This window comes from Chenopodium quinoa, unplaced genomic scaffold (genome assembly GCF_001683475.1).
Source record: "Chenopodium quinoa cultivar QQ74 unplaced genomic scaffold, ASM168347v1, whole genome shotgun sequence".
Taxonomy (NCBI): Eukaryota; Viridiplantae; Streptophyta; class Magnoliopsida; order Caryophyllales; family Amaranthaceae; genus Chenopodium; species Chenopodium quinoa.
In genome coordinates, this window is record NW_018744662.1 from 4,316,755 (window position 1) to 4,323,798 (window position 7,044).

Here is a 7,044-nt window from a genome sequence, read left to right on the forward strand (position 1 = left end):
AAAATCCCAAAATCGAAACCTTAATTTTGAATTTTGGGTTTCGGGTTTCGACATGGTGGTTGAGGGGGGTGGAGATGGCATGGGGAGGGGCTGTAATCCCCCATATTTTTTAAATATATTATTAAAGAAATTATATTTTATTCATAATATTTATTTGTATTTTTTTTCGGATTTAATTTCAAAAGTTTCAAATTATTTTTGGGGTTGATAAACGATTTTATTACAAAGAACTTTTTATGAACCTTCCTTCTATAATTTATGTCCAACAAACAAACCAAACCCAGTTTACTTTCTTAATTGACCCATTAATTTAATGAGGCCCAATATCCCTACTTACCCTACTACCCTCTCTCCTATAAATACCCCATACTCCCCAAAACTTTCCCCACACAAAAGGTTAGTCTTATTTTCTTTCTCCTTTGTTTTATTAATTTGTGTAATTATAATTATTAATTATGGGTTTTAATTTTATTGTTTGAAATTAATTTAATTAGTACCAAATTGTATTTTGATGATTAAACTTTATAATATCAGATTTTATAAATGTTAAAATTTTCAGATTTTGTAAATTTAATAACCTAGGGTTTTTAATCATTGAAAATCATGATTTTAGGGTTTTTTTTGAACAATTGATTTAGGGCTTTTATAGTAACGATGTTTTGAAATTTTTGTGATTATAATACTAATTAGTTTAACTTAATTCCAGATTATTTTGAACACGTAAATTCGTGTTTTAATGTTTAGATTTTGGTTCGTTAATATTAATCCCGATCAGGTTCTGAACTCATCCGATTTTGACAAAAAAGTAGTGTTTTCCATGTGGAAACAATGTTTTAAGAAAGCCTCACTTTAGTTGGTAGTGATCACCACCCTCTCGTGGCCAAATTCAGCCTCTAAATATGATTTTCGGGCAATTTTTGATTTTTAACGAAGTTTTTTTATGCTTAAAATTTTATCCTTGAGTTTGATTAATAAAATTAATTATATTTAATGTTAATTAAGCATAAATATATGTTTTTATTGAAGTTTTAAGAGGTTATTCATCATATTATATTGTTGGAAATTACTTGGGTTAGTAATATTAATTGTTGGTTGTTTTCTAGGAAGTGATTATTCCCTAGGAGAATTTTAAGTGATTAAAAGTGGCACAAAGGATTGTTTATACGAGGTACGTACATGTCTACTTCGTTATAAGTAGTATCATGTTTAGGTACCAAAAGGAAAGAACTTAGTTTCATGATTAGGGAACACTTGGATGGAAATTGTTTGGTTACACATTGATTTAATTCACGTGCTTATGTTTATGAGATATGTTTTGGTGAATTGATTATGTTTGTATGGAATTATGGATGCAAACATGTTGAATTATATTGGATTAATTGTTTGTATGGAATGTTGATACAAACATATTTTATTGGATTGGTTTGTTAACCACATTTGGATTATTAAAGGATTGGAATTGAATGGTTTAAGTGGAATGAATTTATAAATTATTCCACAAAGTTATTATTTATTTATTTATTTATTACGCAATCATGACTTGTTAGTATGTTGAGTAAAGGTGGATTAAGCCGAAATGGCTAGGTGGGTTGACTATGTTCAACAATTTTGAATAATTTGGAAGTTTAATGGAATTAAAGGTCAACTTGTGATGTGATCACCATTGTCCTAAATAAGATTAAAAGTGAATTGATGTATGATTGTTATGTATGGTTTTCTTGATTGAGTCGGCTATTAATTAAAATTGTAATCATGTAAAGTGAAACATGGATAAGCAATAAAACTCTGGAAAGCGTGCACTTCTAGAGTATTGACAATTATGGGTTGGGGTACACGGTGGTAGCCCGTGGCTTTCCGAGGCTTATTTGATCAACATGTCCTCTTCTCTTTTGGTATTTACATTTTTATTTTATAATGAAAGTTAGATGGGATCCTAGACTAACTTTGTGAGAATGGAGTCGTGCCCATTCTTGCATCGTGCTAAACTTTTATTTTAAATGGTCATTTGGGACCAAAATGATTTGGTGGATTGGACAACCTCGTTTATTGCTTACTCCAAATTAAATTAATTAAATTAAATATAAAGAGTCAAGTGTTTGGAATTGATTAGCAAGTATGTTGAGTCGATTGAATTGTTTAAGTGTGAAGTCTTGATTAATGAATTCGTGTTGTATGTTTATTTACTTTAATTAGTTGAGCATGCTAGGCTTGGTACGTTGTAGCTTGTATGTACTCTGCTTTGCTGATTGTGTGTGCTTTTGTGTGTTTTCTTTTGGTCATGGCCTTCGCCTTTCAATGACCCTGTGATGATCCAATTATTACACTTGTATTATTGGGAAGCGGTATTGCACAGGTTAGCTTGATGATGTGAAGTTCGGTGATTTGACATACACATTGTCAAGGGATTGGTGTGATTGAGAGTATTCGTTCTTTGTGTTGAACTTATTTATGCTTTACTACTTTAATTATGTTTTGGGATTTTGAATATTGGTTTGGTTTTAATAAGGACCTTTATGGTTCCAATTTGTAAGCTTTGACTTATTGATTTTCTAAGTTATATTATTTTAAAGACTTATGTTTGGTTTTCCGCTGCAATACTTTGATAAAGCCTTAACGTTTTAACACGTGGCGGTAACATGTCAATGGTTCTCCACTATTTTATTTAAAGTAAGTGGTTTGGAAAAGGGAGAATTATTGGAGTGTTACAGGGGCGATATAGGTTCAGCGTGCGCGAGGAGGTGGATGTGGAAGCCAACGGTTGGGAGGGGACGAGTTTTCGAGGGAGAAAAGGGGTTTTGAGGTTAAGGGAAGCCTAGACTGGGTCGCCGGTTCGGGGTGGCTGGGTTGGGTCGTCGGTGTGAGGTGGCTGGCTGGGTCGTCGGCGCGAGTGGTGGTTGGTGGTTAGGGCTGGATGTGGTGGGTTAGGTTTTTCTTTTTTATATTAATTAAATAATTATTTAAAATCCAATCAATCTGCCACGTGGTATTTGGTGACATATTTTAAAAAATTAAGTATATCGTGAATTTGAAATTTTTCATGGGTATATGATGAATAAAAACATAACTCAGGGGCATTTGGTGAAATTTCTAAATAATTAAAGTTCATTTTACCTTCATGAGGTCCTAAATCAAAATCTAAACTTTGCGATCCTATAAATTGAAGTACGTAAAAGATTTTAGGGTGATTTTTCACATAAGTTAGTTACTTATATTTTCAAGATATATAGCCCCACTTTCTCAAAATTTGAATAAACAAATTTTAATTCTCCCTTAAAATTGAATATTTAAACTGAAATCCAGACTTTCCAACCTTATAATTGTTAATTCGTAAAATATTTTACAGTGATTCATTCACGGAAATCTCTTATGTTTTCATCATACAAAGCTCCATCTCTTAGAGTTCGAGAAAAACAAAATTCATTTACCCCTTAAAATTGGTGAAACGCTAAACATCGCCCGCAATTTACCATATAAAGCCCACAAATATGATATGGTTTGACCATTATGCCCATTTTCTAAAATTGAATTAATCTCGGTGTAAAAAATGTGGAGCCGTACTGGCTCGCCGGGGGAGACTGGAGGGCAGGCCGGAGATGCGGGGGACGCCGGAGGTACGTCGTCGTCGACGGAAAACAAGGTAAGTCACCGTTAAAATTCACAGTTTACCGTCGGAGTGGCTCCGACGCCTAGCATGGACGCCCAAACCGTAGCCTGGACGTCCAAGCCAGACGCCAGAACCACCAGAGTGGCGTCCAGCCCAGACGCCCAGACCACCGGACTAGCGTCCTGGCCAGGCGCCACTCCACTGGGTGAGGCGGCCCTGCCAGGCGCCAGTCCAGTGGCTGTGGCAGCCCTGGCAGACGCCACCCTTATAAATTAATTTTTTTTTTCTTTTTTGATTTTGTTGTTTTTTATTTATTTTTTTTTTAAAAAAAAAATCGAAAATGTTTAAGATTCTCCATGGTACGATGTATAGCCATTTTATATTTAAGATTCTCCATGGTCGTGTGTCGCACTACTGCTTGGGGTTGATTCTCACTGAGCTGAACAGGGTGAGGGACTTGGCTGACGAAGTGTATGCTCGGTGTGGGTGTACTATTTCAGTAACTCATGGATTACCTTGCGCATGCACCATTCACCGCGTTATTACAGAAGAAAGGGCGTCGTTACATGTTGATCAGGTCCATTCATTCTGGAGGACGCTTGTTATTGGTGAGCATGCAGACACTCAAACGGCTGACCGTGAACAGGAGGAGTTGGAGCAGTTTCGTTCGATGTACGACCGAGTGTCCTCCAGCCATCCTTCTATTATTTGTGACGCTACTCATGTACTTCATGACATGTTCCACCCGACTACCTTAGATTATGAGGAACCCGAAGGAGTTGACCGTCCTCGAGGTCGACAACGGCGGAACAGGAGTGCGTTTGAGTATATCCGTGGTCTTGGTCGTGGTCGTTCTCGTGGTCGGACATCGTCATCTAGTCGTAGTCAATCTTCATCGTCTGTGAATATGCCCCTGAGAACTGGTACGTTTTGGTTGTTTTTATTGCACATAGTTTTAAAGTGTTACTCCTGCCTTCTTAACTTTCTATAATTATATGGTGAATAGGAAGAAACGATGTTGATCAGTTTCCGTACAAGGAAAGGATACCTGCGATCATCATGTCGTACTTGGAAGGGTGGAATGATGTAATCGGAGATGGTAACTGCGGATTCCGGGTCGTGGCTGATGTTTTTCAAATGGGCGAAGACAACTACGGTTGGTGCGTCAGTTGATGTACAGCGAAATTGCCTCTAACCGAAATGTTTATCGTCATGTGTACCAGGATGACTTGGATGGCGCTCTGCGGCGTATCCGGTGGGGAGGTGGACCTTGCGGCCAAAATCATTATTTTGACGCGCCCCTAGATCTGTTTGCCGTTGCAAACATTTACAAATGCGCAGTCATGCATTTCGGCCTGGGAGTGCATACCACGGTTCTCCCTTGGCGGTCGCGTGAGACTGTCACCACACCGGTCAGAGAGCTAGCTATTGCGTTTCTTGGGTCGTCATACAGACATTTCATCCGACTAGACATGTCAACCGATTTTCCAGTGCCACCGATTATACCTCGGTGGTACAACATTCGCACAGCGAGCGTAGAGGGTTGGGATGCGCTATATCATGACCGGATCCACGAATGGAACACCCTAGCTGCATTTTAGTTTTTCATGTTTACATTCTTTATTTGTAATCTTATTTGTACGTTGCTCTTTTAATGAGAACATTAATATTTTATATTGTATTGCTTACTGCATTCTATATGTTGCATGGGTAAGTTGCGCGGATCCACGAACGGTTATATCAAAATTTAAAAACAACACTGATAATATGTTTAAGTTGGAAGCTAAAAGAACAATCTAAAATGTTACAATCTTACAACATAATGTCCAACATAATGCTCTATAAATAAAATGACAAAACCATCAGTAATCCCTCCTCGACGACGACTCCCACTGCGCAAGGGTCTGTTCCAGACTATCAACAACAGCTCTCCCTGTTGCACTCATGCTGTCCTTCTCAAGAGAAAGTTTCTGTACGTCCTGCATTATCTTTCCCATCCACTGCATACAACAAAAAACAGAAGATGAAATACAATAACAACATATAAAACTTAATTAAAAGACAACGATAAATATAATAAAAGACATACCGCTTCCGTGGCAGTAGGCGGTGGCACATAATCATCATCACTGTGGTCGAGATCTGCGATCAACCTCGGGTGTGAATACCGGTTGAACCATTCCATGTAGTAATGGTCACACATGGGAGAAACCCCAGAGGATCTGACATGTTTATGCCCCGACCTCTCCACTGAATAGCTTCTACTAAGAAGCTCTATATTCTTCCCCGCACCATGACGACCCAGTGAATTCTACACAAAATTTTAAAATATATAAACATACAAAAATTTATACGAAAAATAGCTACCACTCCCAAATCAAATAAACTAAAAACATACAAATAATTGTAAACAAAATATAAACATAGAAAAAATACAACGAAATTGAAAAAATTTATAAAAATAAACAACAAAATATAAAAACAATTCAAAAATATATTACACAAAAAAAAAAAAAAAAAATTAAAAACAATATTTTAAAACAAATATAAAAAAAAGGGGGGGGGCGCCTTGGCTGGACGCCCAGCCAGCAGTGGTGGCGCCAGTTGCAGACGCCGCCACCAGTGGGCTGGCGCCTAGGCTGGACGCCACAGCCACGGCTGCGGCGCCTTGAATAAACGCCACAACCGTGGCGTCCAGCCCAGGCGCCTTCTTACTGGTGGCGGCGTCTGCAGCTGGCGCCACCACCGCTGGCTGGGCGTCCAGCCAGGGCGCCCCACCGCCGTCACGGCGGTTTTTCCCTTTTTTTTTTTTTTTTTTTACAAATTGTACCTTTCCTCCTTGGGACATCCTTCCCTCCGCCGCCGCCGCCAATTCCTTGGATTGCCGCCTCGACATTGCCGTTGTTTGATTTTTTTTTTTTTTTTTTTAGAGAGGTTGAAAGAAGATGAGCAATGAGAGTGTGAGTGATGAGAGTGTGAGTGTTTTTTTTTAAGGTCAAGGGCAATTTTGTCAAACCAAGTGAATTTTGTGGGCTTTATGTAGTAATTTGTGGGCGATGTTTAACAAATCCCTAAAATTGAGTTCCCATATCAAAATCTTGATTTTGCAACCCCGTAACTTTAAGGTCATAAAAAATTTTAGGGAGTCATTCACAAAAGCTTCTTAAATTTCATGATATTACCCTCCTTCACGAAATTCAAGGGTTTAGGGTTTTAGGGTTTAGATTTCAGGGTTCAAATTATATAGATTCATGCTCCGTTAAGAGTTAACCTCACCCACCCCAAAATGGAGTTGAGAGGTAGAAGAATGAGGGAATCCTCGAGTCTTTGAGGTTGGATGGGGAATCATTATTGAGGAGAATGAGGGAATCCTCGAGCCTTTGAGGTTGGATGGGGAATCATTATTGGGGAACTCCAAAATGAAAGGTGGGAAAACGAAA